The 15,388-nt window shown below is 42.1% G+C and overlaps 1 protein-coding gene across 11 annotated transcripts in view; it reads left to right on the top strand.

Annotated features, from left to right (window-relative positions):
- The window catches only part of STK33 (serine/threonine kinase 33), a 90,866-nt gene that overhangs the window by 15,033 nt on the left and 60,445 nt on the right, over window positions 1-15,388 (top strand). For 2 of the 11 annotated variants that reach the window (XM_090032644.1, XM_090032651.1), the window contains exon 2: window positions 3,020-3,177. The exons of the other annotated variants lie outside the window; for them this stretch is intronic. The gene's annotated coding sequence lies outside the window, so the exon portion shown is untranslated. The remainder of the gene's footprint in view (window positions 1-3,019; window positions 3,178-15,388) is intronic. 11 annotated transcript variants of the gene reach the window in all.

The following is a 15,388-nucleotide window of genomic DNA, read 5'->3' as shown; positions in this document are numbered from 1 at the left end:
TTGCCCCAGTGAGGGGCAGAAAGGGGCCCTGGTAAAGGGGTGGAAGTTTGTATGGAGGCCTGCGCAGAGTAGGGTGCAAGGGGGTGCTTGAAGGACTGTGCGTGTTGGGTGCAGAGTCGGGTTGCAGAAGATGACCTGAAGGGCAGCACATGGGCCACCCCGTGTATGAGTGACAACAGGGACGAGTTGTTTGAGGTGCTAGGGGCAGAGTTCAGCCCAGTGTGAGGCATAAGGCCAATGCTGTGTAGATTAGGGTTGCTCGAGTGACCCAAAGGGCTCCATAGGGACCAGCTGGAGTGAGAGTAGTTAAGCCTGATGGCCTAAGGGGGCTGCTTATGGAGCAGAGTGGGTTGCTAGTGGCCCAGTGAGGGGCACTATGTAAGAGGCCCTGTGAGATGGGGCAGAGTGTGTGAGTAGAATGTTAGAGGCCCTACAAAGGACAGAGTTTGGCCTGGCAACAGGCTGGAGCTGTTATCAACTTACGATGCCATCTGCGAGGCATGGGACACAGTATAGGGAAGGTCGGACCTGTGTATATCACCCCAGGCATTGGGGCATTACATGGACAGCCTCCTGCATTTTTCAACAAGTCTATTACAACAAGTTGCAGCAGGCAAGACAGAGCAGACTGTCCTAGATAGGCGGGTGGGCTGATGTTAAGATCCAGCCGTGAGTAGGCCCCCTGTCACAAAGACTTGCTTAGTATTGATGCCTGAACATAGCTAGGCTGATGACAAGCTGTTATTTAGGCTATCTGCATTGCAAGTGAACATGAAAAAACCCCCTCTTCTTTACAGTTTTCACAGAATCATAGAAGTAGGGTTGGAAGGGACCTTATAGATCTTCAAGTCTGACCCCCTGCCAGGGCAGGAGAAAAAAAACTGGGCTCAAATGATCCCAGCTAGGTAGGCATCAAGCCTCCTCTTAAAGACCCCCAGGGTAGGAGCCAGCACCACTTCCCTTGGAAGTTGGTTCCAGATCCTAGCCATCCTAACTGTGAAGTAGTTATTACGGATGTCTAATCTAAACCTACTCTCCAACAACTTGTGGCTGTTATTCCTTGTTATGCCAAGGGGCGCTAGGGGAAACAAGGTCTCTCCCAAACCCTTCTGGTCCCCCCTAGGGAGTTTATAGACTGTACCAGGTCCCCCCCTCAGCCTTCTCTTGTGAAGGCTGAACAGGTTCAGGTCCCGCAGTCTCTCATTGTAGGGTCTGCCCTGCAGTCCCCGGATCATGCGGGTGGCCCTCCTCTGTACCCTCTCAATGTTGTCCACATCCCTCCTGAAGTGGGGCGCACAGAACTGGACATAGTACTCCGGCTGCGGCCTGACCGGGGTTGAATAGAGGGGGAGGATTACCTCCTTGGTCCTGCTAGAGATGCACCTATGGATGCACGACAAGGTCCGGTTAGCCCTGCCAACCGTGACCTCACATTGTTGGCCCATGTTCATCTTGGAGTCAGTAATGACTCCAAGATCCCTTTCTGCCTCCGTGCTCTCAAGAAGGGAGTTTCCCATCTTATAAGTGTGCTGCTGGTTACTACTGCCCAAGTGCAGCACCCTGCACTTGTCAGTGTTGAAACGCGTCCTGTTTTTGCTAACCCACCCCTGTAACCTATCCAAGTCTTGCTGTACTCTTTCCCTCCCTACTAGCGTGCTTACCTCACCCCAAATTTTGGTATCATCAGCGAATTTAAACAGGGTGCTTTTCACCCTGTCATCCAAATCGCTGATAAAGAGATTGAATAGCACGGGCCCAAGGACCGAGCCCTGGGGGACTCCACTGCCCACTTCTCCCCAGGTTGAATATGACCCATCCACCACCACCCTCTGAGTGCGACCCTTCAGCCAATCTGCAATCCATTTGACTGTGTAGGCATCAACGCCACCGTCGCCCAATTTCTTAATGAGGGTGGGGTGGGAGATGGTGTCAAAGGCCTTGCTGAAGTCCAGAAAGACTACATCCATGGCAGCACCTGCATCCAAGGCTTTTGTGACCTGATCATAAAAGTCAATCAGGTTGGTCTGACATGACCTGCTCCTAATGAAACCGTGCTGGTTGCCCATGAGCATCATCTCTGAGGCTGGCCCATCACAGATGTGCTCCATGATGATCTTCTCAAAGAATTTCCCTAGGATTGAGGTAAGACTGATGGGCCTATAGTCGCCTGGGTCCTCCCTCCTCCCTTTTTTAAAGATGGGGACCACGTTGGCTACCTTCCAATCATCCGGCACCTGGCCTGTGCACCACGAGCGCTCATAAAGCCGTGCCAAGGGCCCTGCAATAACCCCTGCTAGCTCCCTCACCCTGGGGTGGAGAGCATCTAGACCCGCTGATTTGAACACATCCAGCCCCTCCAGAAGCTATCTAACCTGGTCCTCCCCAGCCTGAGGTCTGGAGGCATTCCCCTCGAGTCCGTCTTGCATCACGGTGGGGAAGTCCCGGTCCCTGCCCGAGAAAACAGAGGTGAAGAATTGGTTAAAGAGGTCTGCTTTCTCTTCTGGCACAACCACCAGACTGCCCAGAGGATCTTGCAGGGGCCCCACATTTCCTGGTGCTTTCTTCATCCTCCCTATATATTTGAAAAAGGACTTTTTGTTATCTTTGATTTTGGATGCAAGTCTTAGCTCTATGTCCGCCTTAGCTCTATGTCCGCCTTTTAATTGATCCATCAGCACTAATGTCATGTTATCTGCTAGTGGTGCACTGACAACAGTAATAATGAATTCTAGCAGGGGAATGACATCTTGAGGCCATTTTACAGGACTAATTAATTCTGACTTGTCCAGTAAAGTAAGAAATTAGCATTACTATTATTTTACAAATAATGTAATTTAGGCAGAGAGGTTAAGTGACTCACGTAAGGCTACAGAGAAATAATTTTCAATCTGGGATAAGAAAGAATTAATTTCTGGAAGTCAGTCCTGTCCGATGCTCATATAACTTGACTTTACTCCTTTTCTGTTACAGAACTAGTGTTCAGTCCTGTTGTTGAATCCCTCGGTATATGTTCCTTTAGGTCAGTTGCTCTTGATGATGACATATGGCAATTGATCCTGAAGACCTTGTGCAAAATAACTGGTGTCTTCACTGAGAATATTGTCAAAGTAAGGGCTAAGCGGTATAAATAAGAAAAATGAAATTAGTACAAAGCAACGTCTGCATAGCTACATGAAGGTAGGTTCAAGGCATTGCAGTCTTGCTGTTTCATAAATGAACTGGCTTTGAATATTGTAAGCACTCTAATTTTTCATGAACTTCCTTGCATGCTTGAAACCTCTCAGACAGAATTTAGTATAGAACTGTAGATCTGTAGATCCCTCCAATTTTTTAAAATTCATTATTCCTATATAAACATGTCACTGTTCTGATACATTTGCTCTTATCTTATGGATTTTGTTACTATTTTATTTGAATTTTATGATGATCATCAGGATTTGATATTTTGTATGTTTCCATTCATTCTTAATTTTCATTCCAGGCCTAATTAATCAGAATGACTCTTTTTCATGTTGGATTGAGTGAAATGTCAGTTATTATTTAGAAGTAACATCATACCTTTTCTTTCCTTCTACACATGCTGCACAAAGACCAAATAAATGGGTAATATTGCATTATCTGGTGCATCCCTGGGCAACTGGTGCCTCCTGATCCCTCAGTGGCTGATTGCTGACAGATCTCTCTCTCTCTCTGGAACAGAAAGTGCCGGCAGCAAACTTGGAAGTGCCGCCGGTGTTTCTCTTGGCACCCGCATGTTCTCCCATGCCCCTCACTATGTGTTGCCTATAGGTGCAGCTGTGTATAAGATTACATCCCTTTCCAAAGTATAAAATTAACATCAATTTGATTGCATCTATTCAGTTTTTATTACAGTAATTTCATTTTTTTCGTTATGTGGCTCATTTTAGATTTCCTTTTTCAGCAGAAACAACCTTGTCTTAGGCATTGGAAGATATGGTATTCTATAACCTCCCTACTTAATCTATCCCAGTGTTCAAGTGTCATTACAGTTTGAAAGTTCCTAATATCTACCTAAATATTCCTTGTAGCAATTTATTTTGTCATATTTTCAATGATTATGGAGAGTAGTTTGTAAGTTCCATCTTTACAATAACCTTTTTGCACATTTCACATTATTTTTGTATCTCCTCAGTCTTCTCTTTTCAGTGTTAAACACAGTTCTTTCTTTCTTCATAGGTCATCTGTTTTAGACCTCTCCCTCTCTCTCTCTCTCAGATGGTCTCCAGGTGGTCTGCATTTTTAAAGTGTGATGCCCAAAACTGGGCACATTACTCTTAAGACCTTACTCATTGTGAGTAAAGGCAGAAGGATTACTTCATGCATTACAGCCAATACTTCTGTTTATACATCCTAGTGTAATGGTGTCTTTTTATAGCAATTTGATATCCTCAACTCTTGTTTATTGTGTGAGCCACTATAACCTGTTTTCTGAAGAACTGCTAGTTAATCAGTGGTTTCCCATTTTATGTCTGTAAAGTATAGTAAAGTATACCTACTTAAGTGTGATATTTTGCATATGTCCTATTTGCATGTTGTCTTGCTTATTTCACACTTTTCTGTAGTGCGTCAAAATATTTTTTAATTCCGATCCTGTCCGCCAGAGCACTTGTAATTCCTTCCAGTTTGTTAACAGCTACAAATTTAAAATGCACTGTCAAACTGTTGAAGTAGTTAGTAGTAGAAGGCTCAAGACATGCCTGTGGAACCCCACTTCATACCTACTTCCAGCTTTAAGGTGAGCCAATGAAGTAAGGGTATGTACCCTTTGAGTATGTACCCATGTTATTACTCTAGGGCAGTGGCTGACAACCTTTCACTTACAATGAGACAAATTAACACATTTTAGCGAGTTTCCTAAATGCTGTAGTACAGGGGCGGGCAATTATTTTGGTTGGAGGGCTGCTGAACGAGTTTTGGTGAGCTGTTGAAGGTTGCACGGGTAGGCCTGCCCCTTGACAGCTGCCCCACCCCTTGGTTGCCATCTTGGGACTGGAAGTTCTACCCCCCCAACCCCTGACCTTTTCCACCAGAAATTCCTCCCCTTACCCCTGGAAGTAGTCCTTTCAGCTAGGAGGTTGCCATCTTGGAACCAGAAAAAAAAATTATATTCTAAAAATCAAACATCTAAAAATCAAATGTGTTTTGTGTAGTGTACATAGAGGTGATTGCATAATAGCTTAAAATGAAGTCTTACTTTTGTATATTGTAGGGCGGAGGATATGGAGGGGTTTGCAGGTTATGGGTGGGTGGGTACAGGGTATGTGTGTATGTGGGGCATGGGAAGGGTGTGTTTGTGGGGAGGTGGATAGGCATGGGTGGGTATGGGGCTTGGGGGTGTGGAGGCGTGTGTATGTGGGGTGTATGTGGGCATGTATGTGGATATGTACAGTGTGGGTGAGTATGGGGTTTGAGGGACTTTGAGTGTGTTGGGAAGGCTGACTGGGGTGTGCATGGGGTTGTGGGTGTGTGAGGTGTAGGGGGATTGTGTGGGGTGTACTGTGTGGGAGGATGGTGGTTGTAGTGAAGTGCTGAGTGTGTTGGGCACCAGGAGTGCAGTGTTGGCCTTCTTGAAGACACCCACCCTCACAAACCAGTGTCGCTTCCCTCACCCACCCACCACTGCTTCCCCTGCCCACTGCTCCTCCCCCTGCTCACCTGCTGCTGCCTCACGCCCCACCCGCTCACCCGCCACTGCTCCCCTCTACCCATCGCTCCAGCATCACATGGCTGCATGTTCAGGACCGTACAGCACAGCCGGTGCCAGTTGGGAATTGTGTAGTGCCGGAGATGGCCTGGCCTGCACTGCATGGAGCCAGCCAGGAATTGCTGGGGTTGGGCTGGCTTCTGCTGCACTGGCAGGGAAAGCGGGGAACTGGATTGGCTCCATAGAGCCCCTGTCAGCCTGGGCTTCATGTTCCTGCCACCCTGCCCTGGGTCCCCACTGGCATGTGCCCCATGCTTTTGCCCTGTCCTCCAGCCCAGCTGTTGCTGCCTTCCTGCCTGCCCACTCACTGCTACTCCCCCTACCACCTGCTGCCACCGCCATTTTCCTACTTCCCTGCTGCTGTTTCTCCCCTCTCCCCCACCCAGCCATGTGGTGCTCCAGCAGCATGTGGTTCCCCACTGCATGACCAGGATCATAGAATGCAGCAGGAGTTGGCTCAGTCCCCGCATACTGGGGCAATCTCTAGTGGTCCTTCCTGCCCGCTGTTCTTATCTGACTGCACTCTTGGGTGGAGGGAGGCGGGGATCAGCCCCAGGGTCATGAGGCCAGACTCCTTTGCTAGGCAGAGGCTTCTGATTGGGGTCTGTGGGTCGGGCTGAGTGTGGGGCAGAGCCAGGTGGGCCTTGCTGCTGCTGCCCCTGGGTCCTGCTGCCACCAACACCTGCTGCCACAGGCACCTGGTCAGTTTAGACAGGCAGCCATGGACAATAATAAGTAATTTTATAAATTTTTTAGGGGCCCTGTGGGCCAGATAGAATGGGCTGGTGGGCTGGATCTGACCCACAAGCTGTATTTTGCCCACCCCTGGTTTAGTATGAAGCCTAGCTGATAGGAAACATCTAGCTTTAATGAGTACTGTGTATCCTATTCCTTGCCCATTCTAGCCTGAGTTCTTGCTCCTGTATCACACTGTAACCAGAACATCAAAAGCCAGAATATAGACTGGGAAACAAGACACAGACTTACCTTACCTTGGAAAATAAAATTATCCTATAACGTGCCATACATTCAAAATAAAGTGTGATACAAACAAGCCACAAAGTTGTTCCACTTTTAACAAATAATATCTTTGATGCTGCTTTACCCTTTTCTGGCCAGTTTACTGTTTTTATCACTTAGTAAGTTGCTTGCTTGTATGGCATGTTACAGTTTATTGGGTAATTAACATGTTAATTGCATGATAAATGTAATGCTTGCTAGGGGGCCATAGTGGTTGGGAGATGGGGGAAAGTTTGCTAGAACAAATCCTTAAATAAACCAAACTGACAAGTGTATAAAACCTGAAGCCTGTGTCCATGCAACAAGTCTATGCCTGCAGTAAATAAGGAACATTATTTCTTGCATATCTTGTTTCTCTTAGTGAGTACATAATAGATACTTTTTAAAAAGGAATTTGTAAAGTTATATTTGATGGCAAGGTATGATGATTAACCTTCATCCTTGACATTTTTATTCACTAAGCATAATCTTTTCATCATACTGCAATCATTTTTATTCTCTTGCTTGCTTTCTTAATTCTGGATGGACAGTTGGGGCATTTTTACACATGCAAGTGCCACAGCACCAGGAACCTTGAAAAGCGCCCAGTGCTGCATTGCTTGCAGTTGTATAAGTGGCGAAATGTGTGTCAGCACTGAGAAAATAGCAGCAGTGTGCTTTTGAATGAAAACACATAAAAGGTGCTTTAGTTCAAAAGTGCATCACCACCATTTTCTGTGCGCTGACATGCATTTTGCCACACACAAGTGCATGCAGCGTTGCACAGTTTGCATCAGCTCTCATGCGGAGCAAACTTGATTAATCAAGTCTACTCTGAAATGGCGGATATCTGGCACATTGCAGGACAAAAAGGTATGTGCATAAATGCCCTTGGTCTTAAGTGTGTTCAAGCTTCACTATTTTAGAACTGAGTGGCATTTAATTTATTGTGGATCTTTTTTTTTCAATAAAGAGCTGAATAAAACCCATCAGTTTGATGTTATTATACCCAAGAAAACTATGGTTTTGTGTTTCCCCCCCCTAAAATTTAGAGCAGTGGAGTCACAATTGAATTTGGAATTCTGAACTATTCACAGAAAAGTATTAGTTGCTTATGTAAATGTGCTTTTTATTGTAATGGAGAAAGGTCTCATGAAAAAGCAAACAATATTTGTCCTGTGTCAAGTTAGCAGATATTGAATTCAAGAAATAACTAGATCATTTTTGTTCTGGAAAAGCACTGAATAGAAAAAATAGGGAGGTGGTATTAACATAAATCTAAAATAGGCAGGTATTTTGGATTGCATGTCATTTTTTCTGTTTCTGAGTTTTTTAATTCTTCATCAAAAAGCCTGCCTTATTTTCCTTTAGAGTTTTAGTTTTATTTATCCAGTCTGTGATTAATTTGTAAATATATGTTTTAATGCATTCATTGCAATGAAATATATAATTAGTATTCCCTGTGCTTTACCCTTGCATCTGATATTTTAGGAAAATTACATTTTCAGTTTGTGTTTAAGGTTTATTTTAACAGTAAATATAACATAACTTCTGCTTCTGATTCAAGTCTCTGTGGGTAAAGAAAGACCTAATGTTTTATTGATTTGACTTGGTTCACTTGCTGGAATTATTTTTATTAACTGTTTTCATTTAAAAAATCAGCAATGTAGAGAGCCTGACATTTTCATTTTAAACCTAAGTAAATAATAATTATAGCTAATTTAACATTAGTGAAAATGTTTTATTTTTAAAGCTTTAGTTAGACTAACTTAGCCAGAATACATATTCCTTCAGAAAGCAATTTGCCTTTTTTATATTAGCATATAAGTAGAATTGGACAAGTTTGGAAATGGAAATAGTGACTTAGGAATTGGTTCAGATCTCCTATGAGGAATCAGTAAATGTACGATGTTTATGTTGGAAATCTTGCTAATTGCTTAATATAAATACTCAATTACGTGTTTGTGCACCGATATCCAAGTACAATTTTTTTGTCTGAGCAGATATGCAGTAATTTTCAATAAAAAAAACCCCCTCCGTTTCATCTAGGCTACTGTAGAAAGAAAATATGGAAGGAAGATGCCACCTTGTGGGAGAAATAAATGATAAAAGTATAGATGGTCCCAAAATAACTATTTCCAAACAATGTTAATTAGTGACTGGTTGCATGTAAAATTCTGTTTTCATCTTAAGCGTTTATAGTTGCATTTCAGCTTTATTTTACTCTTAACTTTTTTTTGTAGGAAGCATCTAAATAACTGCATTTGTTCTTTTCTGGGCATACATTCTATGCGGCTGGCTAAAATTTACAGAATGTAGTTTTTTGTTTGTTCTCATTTACCACATACTTTTGATAGCAGATTCATTAACCTTACTGGTTTATATATTAAGCAAAAAACCCATATAATTGTATTTTAATAATATTATCTCCTGTTAACCCGAGGAGGTAGGCAAAACTTAGAATCTTGTAAGTTATTTCAGTGGGAGAGGCAATTCGTCATGGAGTCAGGGTTTTTCTGCTGCAGCTGTTTTTATTTACAAGAATGTATAAATCTGTGCTTTCTTGAGTACGGCAGGAAGAGGTGGTTCCCTGATCACATCTCCAAACCTCTCTCAGGCAGCATTGCAACCCAGACTCCAGTCTTTAGGCTTCGTGAAAGGTGGTGCACACTGCTCTGTTTTCGACTTTTCTCAAGTCTGTTTTTGAGCTCTGTCTCCACTTCTGTTATGTCATCTATCTCTCTCTTGCATGTGTATACGGCCCCAAAGATGCCCACCTTGCCCAAAGCAGTACCCAGGAATGCCCTTCCATCTGTTTTGGATGGAGATGTGTCTTGTGTTTTCAGTTTTGCTCTCATACTCATTTTCATAGAGTTTGATATTCCACAGCTGTCTTAAGGGAAGGGCAGTGGTTAAAACTCCTGAGTTACAATGAGGTGCAGCTCAACCCAAACAAACAACACAGATCAAGTTGATGTTTAGAAAATATTGACCAATACAAAGTCAGCTCCTGTACTGAGTGCATCTGGGTTGTCCTCTAAATGTATGCTTTCTTCCAGTATACGCTATAATCTTAGACTTCACGAATGTTCCTTGTTTGAGTCCTTCTGCTTTATTGTTTAATAGAACAATATATAGTCCCAGCAAATTTGGAGTAAGAGATGTGGAAAGATAAATTTTTGGGTAGATTTTAGAATTTTGAACTCCCCTGTTCCTACCCCAATTTGTGTGACAAAGCATTGTGAGTTCTTGCAAATTTGTAGTAAGGAACCATTAAATGAGGTCTCTAACAGAAAGTATCGTTTACAATTTTTTAAATCCTCTGCTTCAGTACTTGATCCTATCTTGGGGTACTGTGCTGCTGACTTTTGGATAAGGCATTAACCAGAAGTTCCTGTGAATAATTTTACACGGGTGTTTTCAACCTTTTTTACAGAGTGTACCTCTTTGGTGGTGGTGGCCAGATGTGGGGGGGAGGGCTTGTATGTGGTGCCAGCAGTGTGTGGGGTAGTGGATGGCGGTGGTGGTAGTGGCAGTTGCCTCGTGTGACCCCCCCCCCCCCCCCCCACCCAGTGGCTGGCTGGGCAGTGCCTGTGTGGCCTGCAGAGGGGAGCCACTGCCCTTGCCCCCCTGGTCTTGCTCCTAGGAGGCGGCAGCATGGGGTGGTGGGTGGTGGTGTTCCATCCCTGCTTGCCCACGTGTACCCCCTACCACCTTTCCAAGTACCCCTGGGGGCACACATACCCCCCCGGTTGACAACCCCGTACCTTACAGGTTATACGTTCTTATAAGAGTATAGGTGTTTTTTCTCAGGATCCTAGCCAAAATCTAACTTCATATGTAGAATGTACCAACTGGGAATTTTCCTAGCAGTTTCAAATAGAAATTATTTTATGTCCTGTCTTAAACTTTTGTGGAGTACTTGTTTTTTTTAAACAGCTCCAACTTAGTAGCAGATCTTTTATGTAGAATTTGTGAAGTGCTTTTTGACAAATGGCTTCACATAAAAATCTCTTACTTATACCAACTTGTCCAAACATATCATTAACCCTTGTCCTCTTTTTTCATTTGTTGGTTCTTGCCAATTAATTGATTTATCTAGGTCTGTTGCTTTGAAAAAATCCATGCTTGTTATTCAGTACAGGCTATTTGGGTTTATCTACACCAATTTATTATACATTCTTTAGCTTCAGGTTACTTTGGCCTTCTTCATCTTGAGTCTTTGATTGAGGTAACTTCTCACTTCATATATAAATCTTTTTTAAAAACTGTGTAGGGCACAGGTGGTCAACTTGCAGCATAAGTGCCCCAAGTTGCACAGGCAGCCTCTGTGTATGGAGACATGTCAGATCAGGGAGGGGACAGGTAGCATAGTCATAGAAGAACCAAGAAGTAAAAAAAAAAAGCAGTTTGAGCAGGGAGCATGAGGTAGTAAAAAAAGAGCAACATATTGGGCAGGTGAAAAAGATCAGAATGGCACTCAGGGCAAGTGTGGGGCTAATCTGTGGCATACCTGCCAAAAAGGTTGTACCCCATTGGCATAGGTAAAATTTTGCAATATGGCTGTTTTCATGTTTTATATCATAGATTTGTAGATGTTAGGGGCTGGGAGGGACCTTACCAGATAATTGAGTCCAGCCCCCCTGCATATAAAACCCTTCATAGGCTCCTTTAATGAGTGGATCATTTTTCATCCTTTTGAGGATAGAGGAAAGTCCTGAGAAGTGAAGTAATGTTTTTGAGAATCCAAAGTTCATCTGTAGTTCAGAATCATTCCTACCTGCAATTTAGCATCCTAATTCCAAAGAGCTAATTACCTGTCTATGTAACCCTGGCAAACAAACTAGCATAGGTCCCATAAGATTTCTAGGACAATAGGCAGCCATTTAAATCATGCAAATAGCACTAGCCATTTGCTAAATCCTATTGATTTGAATATTTTAGGTTCTGTTTAAGCCTGCCTGCTAATTTCTGCAGGGATGTCTTGCTTTTAGGTATTCGTATCTTATTAAGGCCGCCATGACATTGACAGGACTTGGTCTGTTTAAACTCTGTTAATAGCACAGTGCTGACAGAAGTTGAGATAGGCTAGAAGGCTGCCCTGTATATTGGGCAATTTTCTACTTGTTAAAGCAGCCCAATATATGTGGCTTAGACTGTGTATACACTGTCTTTGTTAGGTATTTTTCTGTTTTCTGTACCCTGAACATTGAGAGAGAGCCCTAGGGAAATGCATTCCTGTAATATTACCAGAAACTTACAGTTTTGCCATATATTTTTGACTTGGTTAGTGGAAATAATAAATAGCAATAAATAAAGCACTAGAAATTTTCACACTACCATATAGTGTTAAAATAATAGACTAATGAAATATGTAATAAATTCTTGACCTGTTAAGCTGCAATGTACAATGAAAGAATACTTTAAACATCACCACAATATGTGACAAAGTAAGGTACCATTACTGCAAAATGAATGCCTCGTGGGGTAAGCTGGTATTTAATTTGCTGGAGAGAGGCTGGGTGTGTCTCCACATGATGCTGCATCACTGTAGTAATGCACTACAGCAACGCACTACAGCAACATAGTGTTGGCAGTCACAAACCGTGACACCACAGCTATGTCCCCGTAGCAACACATTCCCTCATTATAGCGCATTGCTAAAGTGACGTAACAGCTATAAATAATTGTGCATGGCGCACACAGTACAGTATGGACTAATAATACCCCAAAGGAAGTACCAAAAGGAAGTACAAATGATGGCACAGTAACTTAGGTGCCATAGGAGCACATGTAGACACATCCACTGTAGACTTTTTCTATACCAGCTGTATTAATGTAGTCTCAATCTGTTGCCCCTTTTTTAACTTGTGTTTACTCTGATGTTCATACTATGTTTATGTCAGGAACATGGTAAATAACAGTCTTTTAGCTCAGTCAGCCATTCACAACATTCACATTCACGAGACACGTTTACAGTTTTCTGTTACTCAATCAGACTAGTTCTATCGCAGTCTGGAAAGTCTTGCTCTGTTACTAGCGCTGATGAATTAGCCAGCCAAAACACAGTTGATTTTAGGATACAGGAATAGTTTGTTGGTTGACCTTGAATAATAAATTTATTCTATTTGCTCATACTTTATCAAATGGTTCGAATGAAAAATTCGCATCTGAGAGTTTCTTTTTAAATATAATTTAGACTAGCCCTGTGGTGGTCAAACTGTCTAGTCCTGTGGGCTGGAAGAGTGGTGTAGTGCCAGTGTGTAGGTATGATCTGGCAGACAGGGCCATGTCACCTGGCTCCCAGGGCTTCTTATGCCTCCAGAAATTTGGTGGCAGGGGAATGGTGGATGGGTTTAAGTGCTGTGACTCCTAGAGCTGGGGCAGTTAACACTGCTACTGCTCATTTCCTAGAGCTGGGGCAGTTAATGCTGCTACTGCTCATTTTTGGATCTGTGGGGAGCCCTATGGGTTGGATCCAGCCTGCAGGCCATAGCTTGAGCATCACTGGACCAGGCATTTTATTTTGTAGAGTTATTTTTTCAGACGATATTCTCAAGATGTTGAGATCTTGTTTCTTTGACCTTTCTCACCCTATGGTTGGCACTGTACCCAGAATATATCTGTAACCTGACCACCAGCAGTCTTCCTGAAGGTTAGGTTTGTGCGGTCTTTGATCTGGACCAAAAAGGAGAAGATTAAAAAAATAAGCAGCTTAGCCAGAGGAAAATAAAACAGTGTTTGGCCTGCTTTCTTAGGCACAGCTCCAAATACAACAACCTCAGCATAGCTTCTCTCTGTTTAGTCAAAGTGCCCATAAACCATGTAGCACTTCCTTAGTTAAAGATCCAAGTCTTACTATGAGTAGTCTTTGGAGACCTGAACCAATTTCCAAGTCACTATTTTCATTTCAAAACGTGTCCAATTTTACTTATATGCTAAATATTAGAGAATCCTTATTAGAAATTGTAACTCCCCATCTGTCTCCTCCTTTTCTTTAGTAGGTTTTTTATTCAGGGGTCTTTTGGTAAGGCAGAGTAGCTTCAGTTGCTTACTTTTTATGACCTCCCTGACTTTGGGGTTGTAACTGTCAGAGCTGTTCTCAATCATTATGCATTCTGGCTGTCTTGATTTTATTGCCCATAGCTGATCTTTATGGCTAAGTTACTTGTATGCATTTAAACACTTAATTATAAAGTCGAAGAAAGAATAATAATTATACCTTGTTTCTTGACTGGTTAGATGTGGAAAAATGCATCTTTTCTTCAGAGAATGTGTGTTCTGCAAATACTGGTACTCCAGTCTTGCTCACTGCTCAAAAGTTAAAGGATATCTGCAACGTACTCTGAAAATTCATTCACATCTTTAAAACTTGTGTCAATGAGAGACAGATATAAGATGGCTGAGGTGACTGGTTAAAGAACTTGAAGCAGAAATCCATACTCCATTAGGTTTTCTAACATTAGGCAACCTTAATTTTCTAGATCTCTTTCCATTTAAATTAAAATAGCATTTTAATACTATTTAAATCTTCTGAAGAGACTTGTAATAATGTAGATTTAAGTTCTGAAATGTTTGAATCAAATGAAAGATGAAACAACAGCTTAGGATATTATATTTTTTAAATTTAAAATATTACAAAGACAGAGATGTGCATCATGCACAATTTATAAATTGAAGTTTGTGAAAGATCCCTTCCAGCCCTAATGTCTATGAAATCTATGAAAAAAGACGTTTTGTGGCACATACAACCGCAAAGTTATGTGTTCATGTACTGAGTAGAGTTTTCTTACATCATAGTCTCCTTTTGCATTTGACTACTATATATCCCTTAAAGTTAGGGATTTACCTTATATACTGTTGTTTAGTTAAAATGAAAATCTACCTGGACAATAGCTGCTGTGTTATCTTACCTCAAAAGATAGGGCAAACAGTATAATACAACGTTGCATTACTAAGGCAAGATATGAAGAACTATTTTAAAAATCCTGCACAAAAAACAGTAGATAAGAAGCTTTTGTCCTCTTATTAATAAATGCAATATAATATTTTAGTAATATCAAACAAAGCCAAAATACATAACATTTGCCAGCAACTGATGCTGTGCAACCCAGAATAGTAATGTAATAACTAGACTAAATCATTTTAGTAAGCTAAGGCTGCTTCTAATTTCTTCTAATTTCTCCTTATATTCCTTAGACACTAAAGCAGCCATGGTATTACATTTTGGTACTTGTCACTTCTGAAACAAGGCCTGAAAAATACATGCGCAGAGCATGTAACTGCATAATCGTATCAATAATCATTTTGTGCATACAAACATTTTTCTTGTATATGCATATTTTGAAGACCAGTTGAGGGATCATTTAAAAATTTAGCCTGTGCTTTTTCTCTCTTGTTCTAACTCATTTGAAGAAATGTGAATCACTAGTTTTTCTATAACTGTATGTAGTATTATCTTCTAACACAGTGTTTCTCAACATTTTTTGTACCAGGGCCCCTTTGCAAACATTAACCAGTCTTGACCCAGTGCCCCTCACTCCCAACTTGTCCCTAGGCCCCAGTCTCTCAATGTGTGGGGCAGGGGGTGGGTGTATAGGGCAGGGGGAAACTCTGCCAGCCTGCAGGGGAAAAGCCATAGTTTCCCATGTTTTTCTCCTTTAA

Source organism: Crocodylus siamensis, chromosome 2 (assembly GCF_052110815.1).
Source record: "Crocodylus siamensis isolate JL-2025a chromosome 2, ASM5211081v1, whole genome shotgun sequence".
Classification (NCBI taxonomy): domain Eukaryota; kingdom Metazoa; phylum Chordata; order Crocodylia; family Crocodylidae; genus Crocodylus; species Crocodylus siamensis.
The sequence above is the reverse complement of the archived record's forward strand: the minus strand, read 5'-3'. Positions and strand labels throughout refer to the sequence as shown.